The sequence below is a fragment of the Canis aureus genome, chromosome 1 (assembly GCF_053574225.1).
Source record: "Canis aureus isolate CA01 chromosome 1, VMU_Caureus_v.1.0, whole genome shotgun sequence".
In the NCBI taxonomy this organism is placed as follows: Eukaryota; Metazoa; Chordata; class Mammalia; order Carnivora; family Canidae; genus Canis; species Canis aureus.
Genome location: NC_135611.1, coordinates 37,301,607 through 37,321,021, shown reverse-complemented (window position 1 = coordinate 37,321,021; position 19,415 = coordinate 37,301,607). Strand labels below are relative to the sequence as shown.

The 19,415-nt window shown below is 37.6% G+C and overlaps 1 protein-coding gene across 6 annotated transcripts in view; it reads left to right on the top strand.

The window, feature by feature from the left end:
- EPM2A (EPM2A glucan phosphatase, laforin) overlaps window positions 1–19,415 on the top strand; it is a 291,240-nt gene that overhangs the window by 162,719 nt on the left and 109,106 nt on the right. The window contains exon 6 of one of the 6 annotated variants that reach the window (XR_013378554.1): window positions 64–82. The exons of the other annotated variants lie outside the window; for them this stretch is intronic. The gene's annotated coding sequence lies outside the window, so the exon portion shown is untranslated. Of the gene's footprint in view, window positions 1–63; window positions 83–19,415 lie in introns of those variants that run through there. 6 annotated transcript variants of the gene reach the window in all.

Below are 19,415 nucleotides of genomic sequence, written 5' to 3'. Positions count from 1 at the left end.
ATGAGTTTTCCAGGTGCCCCAATTTGAACCTAGTTGAGTTCATGTTCCTTCTTTCTTGCCTAGGTACTTCTCCCCTACCGTTTCATAAATAGCAACTTGATCTGAGCCTTCAGAGGAGGTTACAGCTGCTTGAAGCCCTGCTGTTATCTTTCAATTGCATCTGGTGCACCAATAAAACCAGGTTGCCACGAGCACTAGTTGTTAGTACTATGTGTTAGGATTGTGACATTTTCGGGGCAGTCAAATAGCAGGTAAGTTAAAAACCATGGGATCATAATGTGGGCATTCCATCAGGAAGGGTGGCCAGTCTGAGGGTGCCAAGACGAGAGAGAGGAGACAATCTGAGTCAGGTGTGCTGAGGGCCAACACTAGAAGGTGAGACTGAGGCCAATGGAAAGCTTGGGGACAACCAGAGAAATAAAAGTTCAGACTAGTCAGCAGGAAGGGCATGAGTCTCCTGTAAGCCACCCAGGTACAGTGTTCTAATGCTGCCCCCATCAGGGAACCCTGTGTTAAGACAGAGATGGTGGGGTGCATGGGTGGCTCAGTCGGTTAAGTGTCTGACTTTGGAGTTCAGCTCAGGGTCATGGGATTGAGCCTGGTTAAGGCTCTGTGCTCAGTGGGGAGTCCTCTTGGAATTCTCTTGCTCCCTCTCCCTCTTCCCCTCTGCCTACTTGTGTGTATGAGCTCCCTCTCTAAAATAAATAAATAAATAAATCCTAAACAAACAAAAAACACAAAACAGAGATGTTCACTGATGAGAGGATGCTAAAAGCTGCCTGAGGCTTATATGACAGTAGCAGTGGTGATTTAAGCCCTTCCTTTGGCACAAACACAGAAATAAGCTCCAGACAAATTTAAAAGGCTACAGATTATCTGGGCCACCTTAAATGTGAATGTAACATTGGCTTTGATAGGTGGTTGTGTCAGGATCCACTACAAGACTTCCCACCAACACCTGCAAATACATATATACCCCACCCCCCTTGTGTATGTATTACATACTTCATAAACATGAGTAGTTACATTCATGACATTACAGTTTATGTACTATATATTAGTGGTAATATATATATATATGACATGAGTTACAACACAGTAACACACACACACACGCGCAAGTAAATTTTGCAGGACCCTGTGTCCTCTTCAGAGGCTGAATGATTTTTTTCCCCTTCCTTGTGCTGTGCCCGCCTACCTTCCCTGCATTCATCATGATTCTTCTGTCATATGCTTGGGCAGTGCCATAGGTTCCAAACCTCAAATGCCCTATATTTTTTGAAACTTACCTGCTCAGTGTCCCATTTCCTAAGAACCTTTTCAGTGAGGTTGATTCTAATCTAATAATCTAGTTCTCCTCGGTGGTTGCTAATGACTTACTGTGTTATACTATTCAGAGAATGTAATTGTATGTTAACTGAGTCCTTCTGAGCTTTATCCCAAATGTGCTGCTGTCAGGGCCTGGAAGAGGTGAGGTAAGTGGGGTGCCTTAATTTAAGGAGGTACTTGCACTCCTCAGAGAGTAAGTGTCCCCTTAGATTTTGTGCCTTAGGAGCTTGTGTTACCCCACCCTCTTTCAGGCCCTGATTGCTAGTGCTGGATGGAAATGTAAAGCACTGTCGCCAGCAAGAAGAGACATAATTCTTGTCACCTCCAAAATCACATTCCATAAGTATCTGCTTGCTTTGAAGCATTAACCTTGGGACAACTTAGGTCTTAAATTCACTTGCCGAAGTCAACATATAAAATACCACATAAGACATGTCAGTTTGTCAGGATATTCCTTGATGATTGAAACATAGCTTAAAAAAAAAAAGATTCTGGGTAATAACAACAGAGGAAATCGGGCACAAGATGATACTAACTTGGCACTGACCTAGTTTTATTTTAGTAGAATAGAAATTCTGGATTATTATGGTATTAAGGATGAATTTAAGGCCTAGAATGTGACACAATCAGTAAAAATGGAGTTTGTAAGGTCAAAAACATAGCTGTATTTCTCAGATAGATTGATTATCTTCCAAGGCGAAATTCACAGGATTCTCAGAGGAAACATGCTAGCATGGGCATACACCATCATTAAGGGGGCTTCTGCCCATTTCCATTTCCAGGTACAAATGGATGGGTGTAATGCTGATGTTTGTTGACTTCTGATTGCCTTGCTTAAGTCACAGTACAAAGGTAATATTGTGATAATAAGGAATATGTAGTGCAATCGTTTTGAAGGTTCTAGAAATCATTCTAGTCACAAATGTTTTTTTCCAAATGGGAAATTAAATGAACAGGAAAATATTACATTATTTTCTTATTAAAGGAATAGTGGTTTTGAACAATTGCTTTTGAAAACAAATGGGCGATTATTTCACATCTATCACCAAGGGCTAACTATATTAGCTAAAAATAAGTGATAGGGGTTTTGTTGCAGGCATTCCTATTAAGGAAGCAACGGTACATAATTTTCTCTAGTAGATGCATGCTAATGATCTTGAGCTTCAGAAACTTCCTCTAACTCCCAGCATTCTTCTCCAAGGGATACTTGATAGACTGGAGCTATGGCATGTAACCATGGAGGGGGAAGGAAAAACACTGATGGAGCTGGAGTGAAACTTACTGCACATGTTTTCAATAGCATTAAAGAAGGGATGGTCATGTGCTTATTACTTTTCTATATCACCTATTTTTTTCCTTATTTTCTACATCCATGTTTAATGATTTATTCAGCACTGTGGTAAGGGGAGAGGTGGGTCGACAGATTTCTGCAGGGATTCAAACCCTGTCTTAAACCTTAGTCTCAACTTTTTGATGCAAAAACAGGTTAGATTTCTTTGGGTACACAATACCTAAGTGCAAAAGTTAGAAATGTTTTATTGATATTTCTGTTTTTCCTCTTGTACCACCATATCCGGATCTCAGGTTTTCTCAGCTTACAGTAAAATTCTGACCATGCTTCTCCAAGCTGCCATCTTTTAATGACTTCCCATTTTTCTGGCCATCAAATCCAGATGCTTAGCCAGTAGTAAGCCCTGCATGACATGACCTCTTTTGGCCTCTCTACTCTCATCATCTTCTACTCATTGTGTGCCAAACGCATTGGCTTCTTTTTGTTCCTGAAATATTTATGACTTTGGATTTTTGCATATATTCCCTCTCTCTGGGATGCAGGAAGTGTATTAATACACTGGAGCAGCAGGAGAGAGAAGGGAAGGTCTTTGAGAGGTAACCAGAGAGAATGAAGAGGGTCCTCTGCAATGGAACAGCAAGGAGAGAGCTATGAAGCTCACAAGGGAGTGTAGACTGGGCAGCAGTTCCCAGGCAGCATCCAAGGGTCAGGGGCAGACAGATGGGTGGCACCCGAGGCGCCAGAACTCAGCCTCCCCCAAAACTATCAGGCCCTGAGTGGACCATCAATGTGTCAGGGTCCTTGATCCTGAAGAAATCACGCACTCTGGACAATGATGTTTCAAATAATTTATGTGGACAGGTGACCAGTGGCCTCCTCAGATCTGGATGCTCTATCAATTCAGGGAAATGAGCCCTTAGCATTGATTCAAGTTGCATTTCCTTTCAATCTGGGCCGGAAATAGGTTGATCTAGAAAAGAAAGATGTTTCTTGCACACCTGAATTTGTGAACTTTATTTTATACCTGCTACTCTAGTGATTTATTTAACTTATTAAATTAGTGATTTATTTAACTTATTAAATTAGCATGATTCATCCTTCTTTTGTATTTGTGTTATATCTCTCCAGCTCTATCAAAAGCTCCTGGAGAACTGTGTAATTTCACACTCTACTAGAATTTTCTGCATACAAATAACAACCAGGTTTCTGTGTACAGAAAAACTGGGGACACTGTCTGGCATAGAGACTTTAATTAGTCACTTGATAACCATTGTCCTCATAAGTGGTCCAAGTGCTGGGAAGTAGTTCACATGCATTCAGTAACCCAACCATTATTATAGAAATAAGAGAAGATATGTGAGTCAGGGAGTGGGAGAAAAAACAGATAGGTCAGCTGTTAGGGCTTGCCTGACTCAGGGCTATCATTTATAATAGTAACTGCCATTTGTGTGTCCTTACTAGAGCAGGGCCGTGCTGCCCCCACCCCCCTTGCTTTGTTCCAGTGCTTGCGTTAGTAAGGTAAGAAATGCCACTTCAAAATCAAAACTAAAGAGGTGCCCATTAATCAGTAGGACAAAACTGTATATAGGAATTACTCTAATTTTGTTGTTTACATATCTGCATATGTATGTATTTGGAGAATACACACCCACAAATATTTTTATGGATATGAATGAAAATATATCTCTCTATGCCTATATCTATATCTATAAACTCTAATCCCGGTGATCTCTGGATGGTGAGACCCCTGATGACTTTTATTTATTGTTTATAATCCTCTAAGATTTCTACAACAAACACACTTTTTAATATTCAGGAAAAATAGTAAATGGTTCAATTTTTTAAAAGACAAGTGGATAGAGGCAAGATGCATTATTTTTGATCCATACTTTATTTTATAGCAGAGTTAGCACAGTATTTATTCACTTGACATGTATCTGGGAAAAGAACCATGGATCTACATGTTCAATTATTGTCATCCTCTGACCTGTGTTCTCCAGAATATTTTTAGTGAAACATTTTTTGAATTGTATTACTAAAATCAATTTTACAAATCAATAACCTTAACGTACAGGATATAGAGCAATTTGGTTATAGCTCTGTAACTAATATATGAAGACAAATTCAAAGTGATTATTTCAAAATGAAACCAATGGTCAACTAAAAATATTTGACAAAGCTAACTGTTTATTAGATATATGGTTTTAAACAGAGGAAGCATTAATAGTTGAGTCAGTGGTAGAGCTACTCCATGCCTTTTTTTCCCCAAATCTGACCAAAACTTCTGTCTGTCCATGCCCTTGAAGAGAAGGGAGCTAACTCTTACTATCTCTGAGTGGGCAGTAGCCTTATGAGTACCTGAGTCCACATAATTATGTATGAGTATCAGGTGAGCAAGAACCAGCAGATGTATCTGATTTAATTTGCCAAGTAGTTTCTTTTTCTTTTCTCTTTTCTTTTGACACTGTTTAAATAGGAAATGCAATGAGAAAATTTTACATAAAAGAACTAGATTTCCAGTTTCTCCTGAATTCCAAGGTTTGGTAAAACCAGTCTCATTTGCCTACATGGCATGACATGAGCCAGATATCAGGGTCCCCACCTGCCATGTTTCATACAATTCATTTATCTGCCTGGATCCTGCAAGCACTTCAATTTACAACCCATGAAAGCCCTCTAAACCCAGGACACCAAGGTTTGGGACTTTGCTTTAGCATAAACATCAAGCTATTTCCTAATGCTAAGTCATCTAACTAGACCACAGTCCCTCGTCATTAATTGTGAAATGCAACTGCCTGGAAGAACAAAAGTTTTGGCAGCTACACTTGACCTGAGCTGAGGTTAACCTTCTATAGCAATCATCAAACATTTTAATCTCTAGACTCCTTTCACTCTTGAAAATTACTGTGGACCCCAATGGTCTTTTGCTTATGTTAGTTGTATTTATTCATAGTTACCACATTAGAAATTAAAATGAAAAGTTAAAAAAATATTTATTCATGTTTGTCCTCAAATAACAAGTAACATGCTAACAGAAATAATATTTAATGAAAATAACTACATTTTTCCGAGCCAAAATTTTATTAAGAAGAGGGATTATTATATTTTCTTGCAAATCTCTTTATAGGCTCACTTAACAGGAGATAGCCAGAGTCTCTTATCTGTTTCTACATTCAATCTGCCCTTAATATCACACATCAAGGAGCACCTTGAAAACTTCACTATACATTCAGAAAAGAGGGAAAGTGAGAAAGTTAAATGTCTCAGTATTTTTATAAAAATAATTTTGGCTTCATAGACCCCTTGGAAAGTTTTGGAGATTTCCAGGTATCTCTAACTTATACTTTGAGAACAGTTGGACTCTTATAATTTTTATTTATCCCACTTGATAGGAATGTTCATGTGTTTCACTGGAGAAAACTACTGTGTTTGATTATATGGTGTGCCACAGACTTGAGGGGAATGGGGACATATAGTATGTACCCTATATAAATTTTGTAAAATATGAAAAACTCAAAATTTCCCCCAAAATCTGTCCTTAAAGTTTGTGGATAAACAATTATGTACCTTGTACACTTTCTCAAATAAATTTGTTTCATTGTAACAATCCAAACTGAAAACACAAATTAACAACACAATGGTAATAATGAAAACCTCAGCATAGCACAGAGGCAGATATACTTCTGAGAATTTAAAAATTTGCAGCATCTGGAGATACAGCATGATTGAAGAACTATATCCCTATATTTTGATACATCCCTTTATTCATCCAACAGATAGTTTTTAATCATCTACTTGAACATCTATGATAGTCTTAGTTCTAAATTACTGAAATTACTTAAAGCTGGTGAAAAAAAATCACACGGTTTGATGAAATTTCCAACCCATGAGAATATACATGAGTATTTAATTTTGTGGGATGATTTAGATGTTGATAGGGAGTTTGCAAGTGCCGATAAACTATGGCTGGTGGCCCAGACCCTGCTCTCTGCCTGTTTTTAGAAGCACACAGCTATGTCCTTTCATTTATATATTATCCAAGGCTGCTTTTGTAAGACCTGAGACTGTATGATAGCAAATATTTCAAAGCCTGAAATATTTGCTGTCTAGCTCTTTACAGAAATGTTTGCTCACCCAATCTTGAATGTTGATCTGAATGTCCCCTGAACAACTGGAAAAATAAGATCCAGGTTTTTATATGATGAGTGCTTTATGACTTTTATGTTGTGAGACATCTCTGATGATTTTAATTCCAGAAAAGTGTGGATTGCATCAAGAGATTCTAAGTTGGTGGAATACATACTGAACAGAACTGATTTACTAAGAGAAGAGTTACAATGGAGGCTGATTGGTCTTTCTAGATGAATTTCACTGCTGACTTCACTGTTGCCTCCTGGGCTGATGTCCAAGGCCAGGGTCTATCCATAGCACCAGTTTGTTCAAGTACTTGATGTGGGTAAGAAGCTTCCAGTTGGACATTGGTGCTCCAGATGTGGCCTTCCTACCCTCTGTTCAGTGTCAGGGTCTTATACCATTCAGTGCTGGAGCCTTTTAACATTTCTTTGAGACAGTTAGATCAAACTACTTCTGGTTCTTCTTTTCACACAACTACTTGGATCGCAAAATGAATCGTAGCTTTGTGAATTGTACACCTGAAGAGTTTGAGTTAGGACCACAGAGAGCAGAGTGGATAATGTTGTCTTAATGTAATTATTGTGTCAATCAGCCTCAGATTAACTGTGGTGAAGAGATTTGCTTCTTATGAAGTCAGGATCAATTAATTTACTGTATTGATTTGGTGTTTACTTTAAGGAGAATGTATGGTTGGAAATAGGGACCATCCACAGACAAAGTATGAAGGAGTAAATTTGTCTCTCTTCTACCATCCTATTAAAAACTTCCTCTTTCCTGAGATGATTATTTTTTTAATTGACACTAATGGTATTGGATAACTGTAGTAATAATTATAAATAATGTAAAATTCATACAATTTAATCTCTATCCATTATTTATTAGTTGCATATAAGCTTATACTTTGCCACAACTTTATTATGTTGATCATAGAAACTGAGACAAAGAAAACAAAGAGATTTGGCCCAAATCACATACTCGAGAAGTAGGAAATTGAGATCAACCCTTGGCTTTATTCATTTTTCCAAATCCTTTGCCTCTATTATCTGTAGGATTCCCAGGACCATCCACTCAATTCTAATTTTGGTCCTTTTGGATAATTCCCTAGGCTCTAGGCATTGCCTGTTCGTGTGCCCTTTTATTTGTCATCACAACCAGCTCCCAGATAGATTGCTGATTGTCAGAAATGTGAAAAATTAACTCACATTGGGACTAATTGGGATTGATTCATTTATATATCGAAATGTTGATGGCCTCTTTTTACCACGTATTTTGCCTACTTCTAGATTCTAAAAATGAAGGCAATATGCCTGCCCTCAGGAAGCTCCTGGCTCACAGACATATATACTGGACAAATAATAACCATATATTGCCTTTACTCCATGGTATATATATCCATTTTAAGAGGGATAGTGTTGTAATGATGAAACTTTAGGCACCAACCCACCAACCTTATACAAGTATAATGGAAGAGTGGGGATGAGGGGTCCAGGGACCCTAGGATCTGTAGCAGCTTTGCATAAGGCTCATTTTGTTAGAAAACAGTCCAGTTTAGGCTGCTACCATGCCTATAATATTAATAATTGGGAAATTTATCAAGATTTATCTCTTATTTAAATCCAAATTTTAAAACGTAGCCCAGTAGGTTGGTTTTCCTCAATGACATTTTTGGCAAATCACAACTTTGGCAAAGTGGAAGGTAAAGTGACCCAGAAATCCCGACAAACCGACCTCATTAAACTAATCCTTATCACCCTAGTTACTTCTCCACCACTTACTACCCCTAGTCCAAACTGCTTTGTCCTAATTATTCACTAATGTATTGTTTGTTTGTCTAAAAGGTATATAAGCTCTCTGCTCTGGTGACTTTTTGAGGTTTTCATTTTCTTGTGAAGGCCCCCATGTACATGTAGAAATGCAGTAAAATTTGTATGCTTTTCTTCTGTTAACCTGTTTTTGTCAAGTTTAATTTTCAGACCCTGCACAGACCCTAAGAGGGTTGAGGAAAACCTTTTCCTTCCCTTCAGCCCTATTATCTCCTGCCAAAAAAAATGGAAGATTACTGATGGAAGGTTACTCTTGAAATACATCATTTATGAATTTAAAGATATAATGAAACACTGCCATAATGATACCATGCTTGCATAGAGACATCTTGGTTTTAAGTTTTATTTATTTATTTTTTAAAAAAAGATGGGGGGAAGAGAGAGAGAGAGCAGGGAGAAGGTCAAAGGGAGAGGGAGAGAAGCAGATTCCCCTCTGAGCGTGGAGCCCCATGTGGGGCTCAATTCCATGACCATGAAATCGTACCTAAGCTAAAATCAAGAGTCGGACGCTCAACTGATGGTGCCATCCAGGTGCTCCAGGGACATCTCTTTCCTGTGTGTCCAGTGAAACACACACAGATGATCTGTTAAAATTGCTCTACTTTTATTTTCTATTTTTACATGGATGTATTATCACACTGGAGATAGAAGAGACCTCAGGCATGCCATGGTTTGCTATGAGCAAAAGGTCTCTCTTGCTTTTTAACATGACTGTACAATATTTGCAGATATACACACCACTAGAGTTTCCTTGATTGCTATGAACAAATATAACTACAAACACAAAAAAAAGTCTCAATGAAAATCATCATAAATACTTCAGATGTGTTCAAGGAAAGAACAGAAATCAGAGACATAAGCAGTTATGTGATTTGAGTGCACATATTCTTAAGGAGAGGAAAGTCAGCTCTCTTCAGCAAACATGTGTCAGTCACTCTAAGGAGAATACTGCTGGAGGATAAGGTGAAGCACTTCAAGTTGCTCTGCTTAGAGTTTTCCAGCCAGCATTCAGAGATCCTGATGCCAAAGGCTGCTCTCTAGAAAATGGGCGGACTCTTATTTCTTGTATTAACAATATTACCTTATAATTATAAGTGCCTTTCCTTCTCCACTTGTTACCTCATTTCCCAGAGCTCTAAATACCTTCTGCCTTCTAAATATTCCCTTATTAACCTCAAAGCTGTGGTGAAGCCAGCAGGGAATTTAGAAGTACTGTTCATCTTCTGAACAGCTCAGAAAATTCTATCACATCAGGGTCAAGCCACTTGCAAGATCTCTGCTCATCAGAAATGCATTCGAACCTTCTGGCTTTGCATTAAGAAATGAGGAAAAAATAAAATTACGTCAGTGGTAGTCACCCAGAGGAATGGAAGAGCATGGTCGCCAAGGTGTTGGTTGAAGGCATCTCCACAAGTACACAGCGTGAGGCCTGGGTAGTCTTGGAGTGCTTTTAGATGTTCTGTTTACAAAAGGATTGTTTGTTAAAAATATAGTCCTGGGACAAAAACTTTAAAAATATATATATTTTATTTATTTACTCATGAGAAACACAGAGTGGGAGAGAGAGAGAGAGAGGCAGAGACACAGGCAGAGGGAGAAGCAGGCTCCATGCATGGAGCCTGACGTGGGACTCGATCCCGGGTCTCCGGGATCAGGCCCTGGGCTGAAGGCACTAAACCACTGAGCCACGGGGCCACCCCAAAAACTTAATATGTAAAAATGTAAGTTTTTTTTTTTTCATTTAATTGAGTGGCTTTGGTTGTGGAACACAAAATGCAAGCAGATACAAAAGTAATGGAATCTGGAAATAGATTCTGTATGCATAAAATGCTATGACTGCAAAAAAAGGTTAATGTGTAGTTTAATTAATGTTCTCCATTACAGAGTCTTGTCTTTGCTAGGCTGCATCTACTTGAGGAAGCACGAACTTGAGTTGTTTACATCAGAAAGGTCAGGGTACTACTTAGGGGAACACAAAAGAATAAATCCAAAAGGTGAGAGGGGAAGAAAAAAAAAGTTAAGATTGCTAGGCAAGGCAAGGTTAGAGAACCTTTGGGATACTGAGACAGCTGTGTGCCTGTGTGTGTGTGTGTGTGTGTGTGTGTGTGTGTGTGTTTTAAGATTGAGAAAAAGAAAAGGAATTTTAGAGATTTCATCTGTGGATTAAAAATTTAACATCCTTATTTATTTTTGTTTGTTTCTGGATGTTGTTGAGGGGTTTCTTTTGAAACAACACTGATAGTGCTTCAAAGCAGCTTGGTTTTAGTAAGCAAAACCTATGAAATGGCTGATTTTTGTACATCAAACGTAGTCAAATATTGCTGATTTTTCCTGGGCCGCCTTACATTTGGACTGAGGTAGTTCATGCACAAGGACTGGTATAAGTATTCCAGGCAGAGGAACTCACAGGCACAAAGGGAGGCAGAGGAGGAAAGGCAGGCACTGAGGCTCGAATGCCACTACCTGCAGAGGATCAGCCATGACCTAACGCTGATACTAGACTAACCGAGTGCTATCTGTATGCCCTTTATTTCGTGTGCTAAGCACTGATAGAACAGCGTCCAGTACAGCCTCACAAGGATCCTATGAGACGTGTTATTAGTTTGCATTATTCTCGTTATTATTTTACTAATGAAAAAATGAGCCTGAGATAGTTAATTTTATGTGTCAACTTGACTAGGCTGTAGTGGTGAGGTGATATGGTTAACATATCATAACATAATAACACATTAGACATTGAGTGAAGCATATCACCATAGCCTGGGTGGTCCTCATTCAATCATTTGAAGGTCTTAAGAGAAAAGACTGAACCCCCCTTTTGAGAAAGGAATTCTGGCTCCAGATGACCTCTGGACTTGAGACTACATCAACTCCTGTCAGAATTTCAGTTTGGGCTTGCCAGCCCCCACAATCGTGTGAGCCAATTCTTTAGGCTCAACCTCTCCCTCTCTCTCTTTTCTCCCTCTGTCTTTCTTGCCCTGCCCCCTGTAAACTATGCTGTGGGTATAACTTGTTCTATGGTGCTTCACTTGATTGCACTCTGCAGATCTTGTTTTTTACAGATCGAAGGCTTATAGCAACCCTGCATTGAGCAAATCTGTTAGCACCACTGGGTCACATCTTGATAATTCTCTTAATTTTTCAAAATTTTTCATTCAGATGATGATTAGCATTTTTTTAGCAATAAGGTATTTTTAAATTAAGGTATATTCATTATTGTTTTTAATGCTATTGCACACTTAATAGACTGCAGTGTAGTGTAAGCATAATCTTTTAATACACTGGGAAAACAAAAAAAATCATTCAATTTGCTGTATTGTGAATTTACTTTATTGCAAGGGTCTGAACTGACCCTGTAATATCCCCAAGTATGCCTGTATGTATATATACTATATTTATAGAAATATATATATTACATGTTAGATATACTTAAAATATATAATATGTCATATATATAATATATAAGAACATGTATAAATATACATATATACATATAAATATATAATGTACATATACATATCCTATTAGTTCTGTTTCTGTGGAGAACCCTAATACAGAGTCTTATGCAGGGAGCTGGAAAATTATGGAGTAGGGGCAGGAAATCAAGGTTTTTCTGGTTCCAAAGTCCATACTTTTAATAACTTCATCATACTGCTTCCCCCTTAGTTTTCATTATGAAAGTGTCATCCTATATTCCCATCATTTGTTTATGTGTTCGTTTCCTCTACTAAGCTACAAACTCAAGGGGGCAAGAAGTTTTATATCCCTGACATCTAGCACAATGCCTGTCACATGGCATTGCTCAATACATATTTTTTTTAGAGTCTGAGACAAAAAATTTATACTAATGTGCTTTGAAAACTACAAAGCACTATCAAAATATGGGTTTATTTGTGACATGGCAAATACATAATTCTTGTACAGTTATTTCCTTATTTATTTATTTAAAAATTTATATATTTATTTGAGAGAGAGAGAGAGGGAGCATGAGCAGGGTGAGGGGCAGAGGGAGAAGCAGACTCTTCACTGAGCTGGGAGCCCAATGTTGGGAGCCAATCCTGGGACATCCCAGGATCATGACCTGAGCTGAAGGCAGTAGCTTAACTGACTGAGCCACCCAGGCACACATTTTCTTGTTCAGTTATTTATAAGCAAATACAGAATGTGGGTACCTAAAAATCAGACTGTGTATGCCTAAGCCATTGTGAATGTCTAAGCCAATATGATTACTTGTTATGATTTTTACCCTTTGCCAGCAACCAGAAGTGAAAGAATATTTCCAGGAAGGAAAATAAAATTATATTTCTCTCCAAAACAACTAAAGAAGGAATTAGCAATCATAGATCGTTTTCCATATAGAATAAAGCCAGCAGCCTTTAAGTTGGAAAAGGCCAAGTAGGTTCAATATCAAATTCAAGCTTTGATTGATTGGAAGGGCTGTCTACAGCCCTTGAGAAGATTGTGATAGCAATTGGCCCCTCAGTAAAGAGTGTCATGATTAACTAGCAAGGACTGCCTTGTACAGAGGATTGGGGGGTGGACAGCACGAGTGCCATTTTGTCTCCTGCTCTGATTTAAGCAATACAAGACTAGTTCTTTTATTGTTTTTGTGAATTAGTGAGGCTCACTGTTGGAAAGAGGACAGGAATAAAGGTTCAATTTTAAAGGGAGCCAGAATGAATTTCTTGAATCAGGTAAAACGTTCTGAGTTCCTAGATGAAGATTAATCTCCTTGATGCGTCTTTAACAAAGAGTATATTCCACAATTTTTTTCCCTGTAATCACCAAAATCAGATAAAATCAAATTAATCAACATTTTTGGGGACATGTTTACTGGACTAGAAGAATAAATTGCCAGGGCCCTGTCCAAAGGGTAGGATAACTGGGTAGAAATATATACTATTGGCTCAGCTGGTTAAGTGTCTGACTATTGATTTCAGCTCAGATCATGATCTGAGGGTCATGAGATCAAGCTCTTGAGTTGGGCTGGGTGTGAGTCTGCTTAAGATTCTCTCTCTCCCTCTCACTTTGCCTCTCCTCTCTCTCTCTCTTTCTCTCTCTCAGAAAAATAAAAAAAGAAATATATACTATTGTTAGAGGGTATTTTAGTTTTCACCTACATTTCACCATAAATTAGACATTAATTTCATAGTTTTATACACTCACTGGTTGGTCAATGTCTTTGCACACTATTCCTTTTTGCATGCCAAATATTCCATCTGGGATCACTTCACTTCTATTTGAAATTTATATAGTGTTTAGAATCCATGGTAGTAAGGATCTTTTGGTGGTAAACTCACTTAACTTTTTCTTTTGTCTGAAAATGTCTTTGTTTTCTCTTTGTTCTTGAAAGATACTTTTGCTTGATATGGAAATTTAAGTTGGCAGTGATTTTCTGTCATTTTGCTTTTCTGCATTCTTCTGGTTTCCATATTTTATTATGTGAAGTCAGCAATCACTCCATTTATCTTTCTTTTGCATGTAATCTTCTCTTACTCCTTTGAGTGTTTTAAATATATTTGCTTTTGTCACTTTGCAGTGTCACTATTGTGTGTCTAAAATTGAATTTGTTTTACTTCTTTTTGAGATGTATTAAAGTACTGCATCTAAAGATATTTCAATACTTCTTAAAAGTTCTCAGCCTTTTTATCTTCAAATATTATCTATTTCCAATTCTTCATCTTTTTCTGAGTCTCTAGGCATTTTATAGCCATTATCACTCTATCCTCCATGTCTTTCAATCTGTTTTTTGTATTTTACATCTAATTTCTTCATGGCTTTGTTTCAGTTCTCTGGTTCTCAGTGAACAGGCATTTCATCTGCTGTTTAATCTCTCTTAAATTTCTATTTTTTTTATTTTCTCTTTCTTTTTTTTTATTTATAAATTTCTAATTTAATTATTAAAGTTTTATTTATTTGGTTTTTATATAAATATATATTTTGGGGGTTTATTTTAGATATATTATCCAAATGTAGTTTTATTTGATTCTTCATCAAATCTGATCATTCATTCTCTGTCATGTCTAATTCTTTGCACATGCTTTCAAGTGTGTTTAATTTTTAAAAATAATGTAAACATATTAAACAGTGATTTTGCATCCTTTATTTGATAATTCTAATGTCTGACATTATTTTTAGTCTGTTTCTATGGTTTATTCTTTATGGTACCTTTTTCTTGTGAATTCTTGGTTTTTGTACTGGGAACTATTTGTTGTCTTGGTCTGTATCTGCATCACATCTTTGGTTGGGATTGAATTTGACATCGTAAAAAAATGACTTACATTTATTTATGCCTTTTTGTTTTGTGTGATACATTCAACTCAAAACCATTTTATAATTTAATTCTTAATGTTTGGACTACAAAGTGTGTATTTGGGCCAAGCCCATTTGAAGACCAAGTTGAGCTCTCATGTTCTTGGGGTAGGCTTTTTTTTTTTTTTCATCTCGGGTCATAATCAAGACAGGCTAATTTCCTTACTTTCTCCTTTAGTGCCATTAGGGTCTCTGTTTTATACATGGTCTCCTATTGGGCTCCCCATCTTCAGTGGGCACTAGGCTTTTCTACCTCTCCTCATGTACAAAGAAGCTAACAAATCAGAAGCTTAGCTTTCTGTCATTCAGCAAAAATCCTTGAGCAAAAGCCAGTCTTGGTATTTACTTAACTCCCAGTTACTATTACACCTAATTTTTAGGATCTTTGGAGTCCTTATTTTTTTGTGTGTGCTATTTCATCAGTGCACTTAAAATGATTTCTAAGAAAATAATTTAACCCATTTGGAAAAGTCATTTGAGTTGTATAACCTGTTATATTGCTGAAAAGTCAAAATCAAGTTTTATCCCACCATGCTTTAATCATACTTCTGCTGGGGGCATTTGACTTGAAGACATGGAATCTCTTCACTCACAGAAAACCACAATCATTGAAGGTATTTAGGGGTTTCTCTGATTTGGGGGCTGAAAGCTATAAATGCATTTACCGATTTATGTACTTCTTATTGTACTGGACTCTACAATGTATGAATAAATGGGAATTCACATTAATTCTGGTTAGAAGACTCCTGGAGTCATTTCAACTCCCATCAGCTTTTACCTGTATATTAATAGATCATGTCAGGGCAGTGATGGAGAATATTGAAGTATACTGTACATGAGGTAGCAGCAGAGAAACAGGGCCATATGGCTTTGCAAAATTTCTTATGGCTATTATGCCACACATACTCTCACTCTGGGATGAAGGACCCTGTGACCATAAGTTTGTGCTAGGAAGGGCAGGCTGCTCATCATAAGGCACCATCTGGGAGAGCTTATCCAGATGCAGTTTCCCTTAGCTATTTTCCTATGCTCAGCTCCATTACCATAATGGATAGATTTCTATCATCTGTTCCTTGGGAATATTTTATAATATCAGTGTTTACAGTGTTAAGATTTTTTTTAAAAGATTTTATTTATTTATTCGTGAGAGACACAGAGAGAGGCAGAGACATAGACAGAGGGAGAAGCAGGCTCCCTATAGGGAGCCCGATGCAGGGCTCGATACAGGACCCTGGGATCACGACCCGTTTCAAAGGCAGACGCTCAAACACTGAGCCATCTTGGTGCCTACAGTGTTAGGCACCAAGTGTTAGGATTTAAAAAAAAAATTGTTTTTGGCAAGTAACTAAAGAATGTGACAATTTATTGTCAATGAATTTGACGAGTAAAATATTCCTTTGCTCTGAGCTCTTTTGCTCAGTTTTGCCTCACGAATACCCTGTTCCAATTACTTGAGTCTTGAGCCAATGGGGAATCACATTGGGTTTTGGGTAGTTTTGCTACCATGTGAATCTTCTTTCCCATATTACCATGACATATTTGGTATGTAAGTAAGATTCTGACATGGAATTACATCACTGCAGATAAAATACCTTGTTTAAATCATAAAAACAATTTTAGGATTCTAATTCTTCAAAACAGCATCATATTGCTTTATACTGTTTTGTGATGACAAGCAGGCTTATAAATTTTAAACCAAAAATAAGGATGGCATTTGAAATAAAATTGCCTTTATCATCTTTAAATGTAACAGATAATAACATCTAAAGAATTGAGCAGGGTGGTAAACAATCTTAGTGTCTATGAATCATAACACATGTGTTTTCATTATTTCTTGGGGCCATGACCTTTTGCTGTGTAATTCTGCCCACATCACTGGTATTTTTGAAGAATTTTCATGTACAATAGCAAGAGATAACTAAAAGTAATACTTACGGAGGTGCCTGTCAAATAGAGTGTCTCTAGTCCTCAGTGTAGTTTACACAGTAAAAATTATTATTATTATTATTATTAGTAGTAGTAGTAGTATTATTTTAAGAGAGATTTTTGGGGAGGGACAGAGGGTGACGGAGAGAGAGAATCTTAAGCAGGCACCATGAGCAGCATGACCTCGATGCAGGGCTCTTCCTCATGATCCTGAGATCATGACCTGAACTGAAATTAAGAGTTGGACACTTAACCGACTGAGCCACCCAGGTTTCCCAGAATAAAAATTCTTAATATAAGTTTACAGGGTATATTTTTCAACCCACTACACAGAAGTTTGGCTATGAAAGAATCTATCCATTATTTGAATATGAGATTTCTGAAGGACATGGCATTTAAATTGATTTTCAAAGGATGCCTCTTAGTGTGGAGAAACCATATTTTTTAACAGTAGAATTTTCCTCTAGGAAGAGCCTTGTTTTATTTGATGAGTACTCTGACAATTCTATTTGAGGTGGGGTTCTGAGGCCACTTAAGTACGGGCTATGTACCAGACTTTTGATTTCCTGAGTAGAATAAGCAAAGTGAGTATGAGCTGAATTCAGCTCTTAAGAAAATAAAAAGAATTTTTAAAGGCAGCAGAATGCAACAGATGGAAGACAAATGAGGTGTCTTCAGGGAAGAGGCTTTTAGGGGAGAAGAGAGAGATCAATGGGGAATCACATTGGGTTTTGGGTAGTATTGCTACAATGTGAATCTTCTTTCCCATATTACCATGACATATTTGGTACAATACTCACTTTAATTTTAATGTATTCTGGAATTAAACCTACCAATGTCCTGCTTCAAGGCTGTTGCCAGAGGTCTAGTCCCTGATAATTAATGGATAGGGTTGTGATGATAGTGAACTGTAGTATTTTTCTTATTTGGGCTCTTAATAAAATTTACAGAGAAGGCACTTAAGGGTGTATTTTCTGGCAAGTGTTTGAAGTCCAAATAAACTCAACTCTTCATTGAGAGCTTATTAAAATATTATAGAGGGCACAGGACAGAGAGTGAAGTTGGTGGGCCTTGATGGAAATTGAGGGCTCTTGCCAAAGAGTCAGAGGGATGGGTGACCATTTCAGTTCCACATGGAGAAAGAAATGAAGAGCATTATTTAATCACAATATGGGGGAGTATGAGGGAAAGTGGTAAGAGACAAGGCTGGGAAAATAATCTAGAGCCAAAGTATAAAGGACCTTGAATGACAAGATTAAGTATTTGATTCTTTTTTAGAAATAAAGAGAGTCATAGAATATTTGTTTTAGGTGGTAATTTGGATTTATAAAATGCTTTTTATTACTTCTAAAAACAATACATTCTTATGAAACCACATAATACAGAAAAAAAAAGAAAAAAGAAAATAGATATCCTGGTATCTTACCACCTATATTTTTTATATTCTTTCTATAATTTGTTAATACAGGTTTTAAGAAGTAAAAATGTCATTATGATGCTCATACTGCTTTGGCAGCTGCAATATTTTATTAATCATTGAAGACTTTGATGGAGATTCATTCTATGTGAATGAATGTGGTTGCAGTGAAGTCCTGGGTTGTAGTGAGCAGAGCCTGGAGTACTGGCACAGCCCAGGAGAGGTCTCAGGCAGGGAAAGGTCAGGGTCAGTAAGAAGATGGAAGAGGCCAAGGAGAGCTGGTGGGCATGCTGCTTCCTGGGGGAAATTGAGGCACAGGAGGGCTTTGTGGGCAATGATTCCAGTTTTGAACCTGAAACTGTTGAAAGGTTAGGCAAAACAAGGAGTTAGGATGGAACAGTTTGTCAGTTTTGATAGGAAATTGCTAGGTTTGACTTGAGAGTTATGTGTAGCTGCCAGCAAATCTGGGTTGGAAATGTCCGGTATAAATCAGAACATTGGGGCATGGCAACTAGGCTAGAGGATGGGAAGAGAGGAGGGAACAGTAGTTGAGTGTTTATTCATGCACATCTCATTAAATCCCTCAACCTTGCAAAGTAGGAATTCTCATCTCCATTTTATAGGTAAGAAAGGCTCAGCCAGATTATTATTATTATTTTAAAGATTTTATCTTTAAAAAGATAATAAAAGAGACAGAGACATAGGCAGAGGCTTCCTGCGGGGATCCCAGTGTGGGACTCCAACCACAGTGGCAGACATTCAACCACTGAGCCACCCAGGTGCCCCTCAGCCAGATAATTAAATCATTAACCCACAGGACTACTAAATGGCAGAGCAAGAGATTTCAATGCATGGCTCCAAATGCTAAGCTCTTCTGTCTTTGCTATGCAAAGAAATGTTGAAGGGGTAGAATGAGTGGGGAAGATCATTAAAGAAAAAGTTTTTGTATGGGAATATATGTGTGTGTGTGTGTGTGTGTATGCAAACGTGTGTATATGTATTTTGAGTGTTCATCATGACCGAGCCCTGAAGCTAAGAAAATAACACCCCCCCACACCCACACACACACTCTCGATACTGTTTCTACAACCATGAAGCTTACATTTTAGCAAGGGAGACAGTCATTACACTACCAAGGATCAATTAATTTCAACTAAGTGTCCCGGAGGAGAGTAGAAGGAAT